Source organism: Marmota flaviventris, chromosome 16 (assembly GCF_047511675.1).
Source record: "Marmota flaviventris isolate mMarFla1 chromosome 16, mMarFla1.hap1, whole genome shotgun sequence".
Classification (NCBI taxonomy): Eukaryota; Metazoa; Chordata; class Mammalia; order Rodentia; family Sciuridae; genus Marmota; species Marmota flaviventris.
The window spans coordinates 24,044,402-24,054,481 of record NC_092513.1 but is presented as its reverse complement, the minus strand read 5'-3'; the positions used below and the strand labels follow the sequence as shown (position 1 = coordinate 24,054,481).

Here is a 10,080-nt window from a genome sequence, read left to right as displayed (position 1 = left end):
AGAATAAAGCCTCCTCCTTTTTTTGATTCTGCCATTTAACAAGAGCTATTTACAGAATGTTGTCAGGTTGCACTTGTGTCAAAGTGTAGCAACTACACTGTACATTCAAATTTTGCACAATTCAAATTAGCATTTAAGTGCCCCAGCTTTGCAGAAACACCATTTATCACTGCTTGGAGCTTATGAGGAGTGACTCCATCTGTCCTGGGAAAACAATGCCTTCATTTTCAGTGGTGATTTGTATTTTCAGGTGTCCATTATTAACATATGAACACCCATAAAAGGAAAACGCATTAAGAAGTTATCAGACAAGGTATCACACAATGCTGTTTTCATTTCAATGCCTGAGATTCTCATTACAGCATCTCCTTCTTGTACTTGCCTGGTTATAAGTTGTCATTCTCTCCAGACTGAGTGTTCATCAGATGTGATCCTTGCCCTTGTCCTATAGTCTCCTGCCCTTAGCCCCAGAATGCTTCATAACTCCAAACATCTTGTTGGCCACTGCTATGGTTTGGTTATGGTTTGAGTGTGCTCCTCCAAAGGTTCATGTGCTGGAAACCTGGTCCCCTGTATGGTGGTATTGAGGTGGTCTTAGTGGTGGGAGCTAGTAGAAGGCCTAGTTTTATAAGGGCACTACCCTTGACTGATGCTTGCTCTGGAAGTGAATTATAAAACAAGGCCACTCTGTGTGCTTGGTCTCTTCTGCACATTGGCCAGTTCTCTTTCTGTTTCTCTGCCATGTTGTAACACAACCAAGGAGGCCCTCACCAGAGCCCATGGAGATGGAGCTGCCCAATTGTGGACTTTGAGCCTCCCCACTTGTGAGTTAAATAAACCTCTTTTCTTCATAAAATACCTAGCAATAGGTATTCTGTTATAGTGACACAAAACAGACTAATACAACCAGCATGTCTTCATCCTGTTCCCTAGCATTTACAAATGCTCTGAGGGCCTCTCCATTTCAAACCAAAATGGTCCTGGCTCCTCCTCTGCCTCTTCCTCTGCTCTGGCCCCATGGTCTCCTTACTGTCTCAATGGTGAGATGTCCTTCACTCCTCAGACATCCCAGAGTGAGTAAGGCCTTCACTACCTATCTCATTTAAAATCATTTTCCTTATGCTGTTATCACCGTCTAGCATATTATATATTTGGTTGTTATTTTCCCTTCCTTTTCAAAAATTTAAGCTGTTTTATTCTCAAAATTTTAGGGACTTCTCCACTCAAGTCTAGTTCTTCCCAGGATGAGGGGTAATGTGGGTGACATATTGGTCTTCAAGGGCTGCCATAATAAAAACCTCAAACCAGGTTGCTTAAAACCACAGAAATTTGTTCTTGCAGTTCCAGAGGCCAGAAGCCCCAACATTAAGGCATTAGTGTCAGGGCTCTGCTCCCTTGGGAACATGCAGAAGGCATCCTTTCTTGCCTCTGGCAGCTTCTGGTATTCTGCCAGCAATGCCTAGGGGTCCTTGGCTTGAAGATGCAGCACTTCAGTGTCTGCCTGTCACCATATGTCTTGTGTCTCTTCTCTTTTATTGGATCTCTCATATTGGATCCAGGGATCTCCCTAATCGTTATGGCCTCATCTAACTATTTAGATCTGCAATGATCCTATTTCCAAATTAGGTCATATTCTGAGGTACTGGGGGTTAGGACTTCAACTCTTCTTTTGGGGGAGACAGTTCAACCCACAATGGTAACAGCTGAGTGTGCTCTTGTCCAGTGGCAGTTCTGTTGAACTAAGACCAAAACATGGGGCTGGAGCTGCTATCCTGTTATGGTTTGGATCTGGAATGGCTCCCAAAGGCTCAAGTGTTGAAGGCTTAGTCCGAAGGGCAGCAATGTGCAGAGGTGTGGCTTTTGGGTAACAGTTGAATCATGAGGATTCTAACCTCATCAGTGGACTAATCCATTGACAGATTCATAATGTCATAGCATTTGGGGGGAAGTGATGGCAACATAGGAGGTGGGAATAGGTCACGGGGTTATGCCCTTGGGGACTGTATCTTGTCCCCAGATCCTTCCTTTCTGACCCACTCTCTGCCTTCTGGTTGTCCTGAGGTGAGCATTTCTTCTCTACTATGTCCTCTCCACCATGATGCTCTGCTTCATCACAGGTTCATAGCAATGGAGCCAGCCAACCATGGACCAAGACCTTGACACTGGGCCAAAAGAAAGCTTTCCTCCTTTTACTCGTTCTTCTTAAGTATTTTGTCACAGCAACAACAACAACAAAAAAAAAGCTAACACATATCCTCTATAAGACCAAGTCTTTCTTCCTTCACTTAGTTACTCAGTAGACTTTTATAGAGCCAGGCATTTGCTCAGCCTGGAGACAAAAAGCGACAGGCAGTTCCCTCCCCCTGCCCCCACTCCAGTGCGAGAGCTGTCACAGTGAAGGTCTGTTCCTTCCCTCCAGAACCGCCTATAAGTAGCCACCTGCTGCTGTCTCCAATAATGTTCGCGTCCCCAGCCTTAGCAGCCTTGGAGTGTGGGGAGGCATATCATTTGGGATTTCATTTTTGTATTCTAGCTAAAAGTTTATGGTTTACTTCTATTTCAACATGTGCTACTCCATAAATTAGGCTGTAAAATTCTCACACACATAAGTTGTCTTTGGATTTAAGTGTTGGCCATTCCTGCTTAAATTGGTCTTGTTTGGGGTTTGTTTTGTATTGCTTTGCTTTGGCTTTGGTAATGGCGATTGAACCCAGGGGCACTCTTCCACTGAGCTACAGCCTCAACCTTTTTTCTGTTTTTTAAATTTTGAGACGGAGTCTCTTCAGGTTGCCCAGGGTGGGCCACAAATTTGCAATATCCTTGCCTTGGCCTTGAGCACAGGATTACAGACATGCACCACCATGCCCGGTTCAAGCTGGTCTTAACATTGACTCCACAAGTGGTCAGAGAAGTCATTGTCCAGCTCCTGGCTCCCTATTCCCCAAACCTCAGGAAACACCCACAGGCAAACCCAGCCCCAGGAGCAGTCATGAGTTTTAAGACCAAAGTCAACACGTGGTTCATCTCAGCCTGGCTGCTCATCTTCCCTTGAGCTTCTCCCTAATCCCAGTCATTGTTATTCCTTACAGCCAGGTCTGGGCCAGTCTGGTAACAGTAACCAAACCTTCTCTTCCCCCAGTGCCTTCATCTCTACCCAATTCCCTAGGGCCTGTCTAGCTTCCTGGAACCAGGCTTGGCCTTCTCATCTCACTCTGACTTTGGCCTGTGATCCCATCTCTAAGCCCAGGATTGGTGACTTCATCCCAGGAGTTTCAGTAGCTTCTCTGTGATGCCTGAACTTCCTTATTTCTTCCTTCAGATTCCTGATGCTGTGATTTGAGCACCTTTCAGGAGGCCTGAGAACCACTGTTGGAAACTTCCCACTTCCTGCTCTCCCCTAGGGGACCTGCTTAGCTATGGGTCAGGGGTTCTTTATCACTGTCCAGTGACCCAATAAGACAGCACTGTGAACTGTCCCTATTGCACCACAAAAACTTGACTTAAATATAAAACTTATTTGTTTTATATTTGAAGACACACACTTTTGGGGTTATTTTCCCACAGTACTGGAAATGGAACGTAGGGCCTTGTGCATGCTAGGCAAGTGCTCTACCACTGAGCTACATCCCCAGCCCTAGATACAAATTTTTATGAACAGGATGCTGCTTGCTTTGACTGGGAGGTAAGAAATGGTATGATGTGTTTTCTAGAACATTCCAAGCTGGGAATGTTGATGGGGCAATCAAGCACTCTCCATATATCCTGGAGATCAAATAAAAGAGTGTGCTAGACTAGGAACTTACTTTTTTTTTCAGTACTGGGGATTGAACCTAGGGGCACTCTACCACTGAGGTACACCCCTAGCCCTTTTCTTTTCTTTTTTAAATATAATTTTTTAGTTGTAGGTGGACACAATACCTTTATTTTTATGTGGTGCTGAGGATCGAACCCAGTGCCTCATGCATGCTAGACGAGTGCTCCACCACTAAGCCACAACCCCAGCCCCCTTTTATTATCTTTTATATTTTTAATCTTTTCTTATTTTGAGACAGGGTCTCTCAAAGTTGTTCAGACTGGCCTTGAACTTGTGCTCCCCCTCCCTCATCCTCCTAGTAGCTAGGATTACAGGTGTGTACCAACTATCTCACAAACTCCAACAGATACCTTGAGACATTAAGATTCCATAGCAACAGTCAAGCTATAATCACTACTGACACATCTGCAGACATTTTGGGTCTTTTAATCCCTTCAGATGTATCAAACAAATATTCTGACATTTAAAGTATAACTTGAAACCTACATAAAAATTTTTAAAGAAACACAACGGGGTCAAGTTTTGTCTTCCCATAACCAATCCCTTAGCCGTCAATCGGCTCCTATTCTTCTGAAGTTAATTAGCAATATGGACTAGAATATTGCTGGGAGCTTGGCAATAACTGTCAGAAATTGAAATGCATTTTCTCTTTTACTCAGAAATTCTACTTTAGGAGCTTACTTTCCTGGTATGCTCATAAGTATATATAGACAAATGGTGAGCTCATTTCCAGCAGCATAATTTGAAATAACAAAAACGTGGATACCCCCTATATGTCCATCAATAGGAATCACCTGGTAGGATAAAGCCCTAGGACATTGGTCCATGGAGGTATTGGCCAAACCACCAGAGATTAATTTGACAGAACATTTTCTGGTTGGGAGGTGTTATTGTACACATGACCAAGACAGGCTAGTTTGGGGTCAGAAAAGAGAGGGAAAACTGGCTTTAGGGGGGAAAAAAAGAGGGCATGAGAGATATCTGTCTAGGGGAGGGGGTTGGGAGAGAGGGCACTGCCCACTGGCAGCTGAGAATGGCTTTAGGGTACCACACTGGGAAGAGAGATCAATGTCATGAAGGTTGGGTCATGAAGGATTCTGAAGGCGATCCTCCCAACATTATAACATGGGTGGCTTTGAGGACCCCTCTTGCAGAAGAGGACATTTCTCTGCAAAGTAAAGGAGAAGCCTCCCATCTCGCCAACAGCACAGATGCCTGTATTTAGCACACACTGTTGGGAAGTCCCGTCCAAGCTGACAAACTTCCTCCTTGCCTTTTTACTGCACATAAATTTCTCCAGTTCTTGGCCCCAGACTTGAAATTTGATTTGCAGCTTTTACCATGAAATGATTTGTTGTCTCGTGTAATTGCCCTAAATCCTCATCTGGCTCTATTTTACCTCCCTGGTTTTGTTTTCTGCAAATCACACTGAGCTGCCTCAGGCCTCTCACACCTCTTTGTCAGGCGTCAGACCCTGGCTGTTTCCACGGGCAGCAGCAAGACTGTACTTTGGCCCTTTGAGAAAAGAGGCCAGTGACCACAGTTGCTTCCAGAGAGAGAGATGCCCTGGAAACAAGGGTCCTGAAGTAGGAAGCAGAAGGTCTCCTCTTCCAAGGAGAGGTGTATGTCTGCATCCACATCAGGGCGCCATCAGCGGTGTGCTAGTTCACACAGGCGCGCACATTTTCCAACCAGTCAGCCACAGACAGACATTGCAAGGAACCAGTGATACTTCTCCCCACCTTGCTTGGACTGTAGCTATATAGGTAAAGTTAAAGAACTGAATCCATTACCCCAGGACTTTCCTTCCTTCCTTTCTCTACCTCCTCCTCTTCCATGTGGATTAGAATCATTAAGCATTTATTGAAAGCCTTCCATGGACACGGTATTCGTTTTTAATAGCTACATTTTAACATGAGGATTCCTAATAAAATGGGCTTTTTAATTTTCTCTTTTGCTTTTTTTTTTTATTAAACTCTTTATTCTTTGCAAGTGATTTAAGATAAATCATGTAGTTCAAAACTCTACAGCCTAAAAATTAAAGTTTCCAAAAACATTGCCTCAAAGTGTATCATAGAAAACCCCACTGAATTTGGAGCCAAATGACCTATGTTCAAATCCTGACCTTCCTTGCTGCCTGACATGAGGCCAGGGACTTAATCACTCTGGCCCTGGATTTCTTCCTTTGTAAATTTTGTCTAAAAATTCCTGCCTACAAGAGAATGGATAAATTGCAGTACATTCATGCCATGAAATACTATCCAGCACTAACAAAGAACTACCGGCATATGCAGCAATAAAGATGAATCATACAGACACCATGAAATCGGACACAGAAGACTGTGCTCTGTATGATTCTATTTATAAGAAGCTCAAGAGCTGGCAAACTAGTGGATGGCATTAGAAACTAGTGAATAGTGGTTATTACTGAGGGGGGCAGTGACTGGAAGGGCAATGGAGAAACTTCTGGGATAAGGGAAGGTTCCATATCCTGATCTGGAGCAAACAAACTCCACTGAGCCGTATCTGTTATACATTTTGCTCTGTATCTGCCATACCTCAATTAAAACAATAAATTCATCCCTTTAAAGTACCCACTTCTATGGGAAAGACCAAGTAAGAATAAAAATGCTCGTAAACACCAAGCACATGTGAACTTTCACTAAGTAATAATAATGGCACTAGAAAGATGTTGGATGTTCAAGCAAAAAAGCCATTTATTTATTTATTTATTTGTCTATATCTATCTATTTATTTATTTATTTTAGAACTAACTTAACTAGGAATAGAAACTGAGCACTTCTGGGAAGTTACACATTTCCCTGGAAGGATAGGACATGTCTTATGGTCTTTAATATTTCTGAAGTTGTTAGATATTTAGCATTTGTTCAGTGTTAACCCTGTGCTGTATCATCTAATTGATTTTCCTTACAGTCAAGGTTGGTTTCTCCCTGAGGTCCTCAGGTCTTTGATCTTTCAATTGGCCTCGGATTGACTGTGGCAGTCACCGGGACACTCAGGTTCCAACCCTCTTCGCTGCTAAGGCTCTGTGGCCCCCTGTTGCCTGTGCACCATCTTTTTCCTGGAGTCTGTAGTCCATGTGGTTACCTCTGGTAGTGTACACAACAAGCAAGTCTGTCCCCAGTGAGAAGGAAGATAAAGGAAATCTGGTCATGAATTGTGTCTCAGATGGGGCATGCAGCTACTGAAATTTTATAAGTTACTTTTCTTTTCACCTGACAGGGCTTAGGAGATTTTCATTTTTGTCATTTGTAAAATGGGTCTTTCTGGCCTTGGGTGTTCTAATCTCTTGCTCCCAAAACAGATTTTCCAACTGAGCCAAGTCCACTTCTTACTATGACCTGCCTGCAACAGACAACTCCAGATGTTCTCTTTCTTCTCTAGGTCACCGACAGTCCCCACAACCTATAAATCTAGCTCAAGTTGTACCTTTTTCTAGAGCCTTCCTCGAGGACCCCAGTCATCATAAACCCCTCCCTTTTCTAAATCGCTCAAGCAACAGCAGTGGGCTCCAAAGTGTCATTTGGATAGTACCACTGTCCTCCAAGTCATCACAAGGTCCTCCTCCAATCACTCTAAATGAACATAAAATCTAAACAAAACGATGCTCTGCTATTCAAATGCAGCTTCAGGACACACTTTCCAACCTTCACCTCCCTTAAACCCAGGCTACCATAAATTCAGGAGCCTTTTAGCCCAGTAGTAAGTCTGTTCCATGCATTCAACTCTATTAATCATAATATTTGGTTATATATTGCTTTATATTGCTCTCAATTATTTCTTGTCTTTAGGTCTGAATCTACAGTGAGTCTGTAAATTCCTCAAGGTTTGAAATTGTGTCATTTTCATTTTCTATGCTCCATGGAGTCTAGCAGAAAACTCAGCACAACCAAGATAGCACTACTTACTAAAAACTTTAGAAATGCTCTGCTGAAAAAATACTATGCTTTGTAAATTTAGCAAATTAATTTTATTCATATCATTTGTGGTAGTAAGACTGCTAACCATAATGAATAATTGTTGGAATTCTTCTTATAATTGCATTTGTTATTGATTTCTCCAGCTGTTAAGAGCGATTTATAAAAAGCCAATTGGACTTCAAACTGCACCGTGGTTGTTTCCCAAGGTAATATTGTACTTTTTCATTACATCTTAGAAAATTGTACTCAGCACATTTTGTAGGCTGATGAAATAAACTGCTCAAAAATAATGCTGGCATCTGTAGCATGCATATCAATAAACATGTTTTATCACCACCTCCCCAGTTTAAGATTAATTTATTTCCCATTCTGTTCAAATAGCAACTGCAATTTATTTACAAACTGGAAAATTAGTGTTTCCTATGGTCTTCCTCAAGTTGACAGGTGTGGGGTTGGGATTAGCCTCCTCAATAGCACAGGTACACAATTCTTTATTCAAATCCCTTTAGGCTGGATGAATTTTAGAATTCTGAATTTTCTGGATTTTTGAAAGGTAGTATGATGCCTAAGCCATAGATCTTATAATATAGATCCCAGTCAGAGCCGGGGTAGTGCCCAGTAATAAAAAATATTAGTAGTTCTATTGTAAAATCTAGTGAGGTAATTTTAAGTAGCTTTACTCCAATTCAGGTCAAGCTTTGCTGCTAAATGAGGTTTGGCTTTGAACTTTCTGGTTTTAGAGCTTTTTGGATTTGGCAGTTGTCCCCAGAGAGGCCTGTTGGTCCTGGGATTATCTTCTACACTGAACATGGAGTAGAGCTGGCTACGGGGTCCCACTAGGATGACTCATCTTTCATTCATTTGAGAAATACACTTCAATGCAGTATGCGTTCATCATGGTGTTCCTGTGTGCTGGGTGCTGTTCTAGGTGCCGTGACAAATTTAAAGGAGAGCAAGATAGGCCTCTACATTAGTCAGCTCAGGCTGGCATAACAAAACACCAGAACTAGGTGACTTAAAAGTCATTAATTTTCTCACAGTTCTGGAGGCCAGAAGTCCACGATCAAGGTGACAGTAAGGTTGGTTTCTGGGAAGATCTCTCCTCTTGACTCCTGTGCCTTCCTGCTGTCTTCACAGGGCCTCTTCATGCATGCAGACAGCAAGCAAGCTCGGAGGTCACTCCCTCTTCAAGGATGCCAGCCCTACCAACCTCGTTAAGCCTCATTTACCTCCCTAAAGGCCCCAACTCCAACACAGCTACATTGAGAGTTAGGGCTTCAACATGTGAATTTCAGGAAGATAACTTGGTCCACAGCTGGCTCTTTTCACCAAATAGCTCCTTGTCTAGCAGTGGACATGGGCTGAGAGTAACTGGCCTAGCAGAAAAGGCAAAGAGCGAGGTGTGAGCAGGGCAGCCAGGGGCATCAGGATGACTGGGGAGACTATCAGTCCATGACACTTGAATTCAGCTCCTAGTAAAGGAAAGGCCAGAACTCCTCAGGGAGGCTGTGAGAGGGAGGGCGCTGTAGGGATCCAGCTTGATGTGATAGTAGCCATTTTGGTGAAAGCCTTCATCTTCCCCCCCAGATGACCCTGGCATATGTTCCAGACCTAATAGGATAAATAATGCTGTTCAGATAATCAGCCCAGCATTTGATGCACGCCACTGACACCCAGTCTGTCTCTTAATTGAGGCTTGACATGTTGTGAGCTTTTGAGAAAGGCCAGGTTACATTTTATTTGCGTAAAGATCACTTTTGTCTAGCTTAGCACATAAGCCTCTTTCTCCTGTCTTAGGGTACAGGGGTCCTCTGGACTTGCTGCTGCCCAAGACATACTTCTGTCTGTGAGTCCCTAATAAATTGCACTTTGAGCAGTCCTGGATTTGGACCCTTCTTTCTTTGGTCTCATGCCACCTTCTATCTATGGTGGCTGGTTCTCATACATTAGGTTTTTCCCAAACAGGCAGAGTGTCCTCAAGTAACACTGAATAAAAACATAGCCATTGGAAAATGAGTGCAGAGGTGAAGGACCTGTCTAGGGACCAGTCAGTGTCATCTCGGCTGGATACCATGCTCAGAGAGTATCATAAATGAGCTAAAGTTGGCCTCTGTCTATTGGCCCTGAGATTGTTATTTTTTCACTGCCATTTGAAACCCATTAGCTCACAAACCTGCTAGCACCAAACTCAACTGTTTACACATTCAATTATTTTAAAAGCAATCCAAACAGGCAAATTTTGAGCCATTAGAGACCACCTGCTTTGCATACCTATAGGGCCTCACCAAATAGCTGTTACCTGTGGTTAAACTAGGGTTTTGCAGT

General features: G+C 43.1%; 1 long non-coding RNA gene across 1 annotated transcript; it reads left to right on the top strand.

Moving 5' to 3' along the window:
* The first annotated feature begins 993 nt into the window (after positions 1–993).
* LOC114103310 (uncharacterized) lies at positions 994–9,631 on the top strand. The gene is made up of 3 exons (XR_003584645.2): positions 994–1,073; positions 7,899–7,961; positions 8,893–9,631. It is a non-coding gene; the product is annotated as an uncharacterized lncRNA (long non-coding RNA).
* The last annotated feature ends 449 nt before the right edge of the window (positions 9,632–10,080 follow it).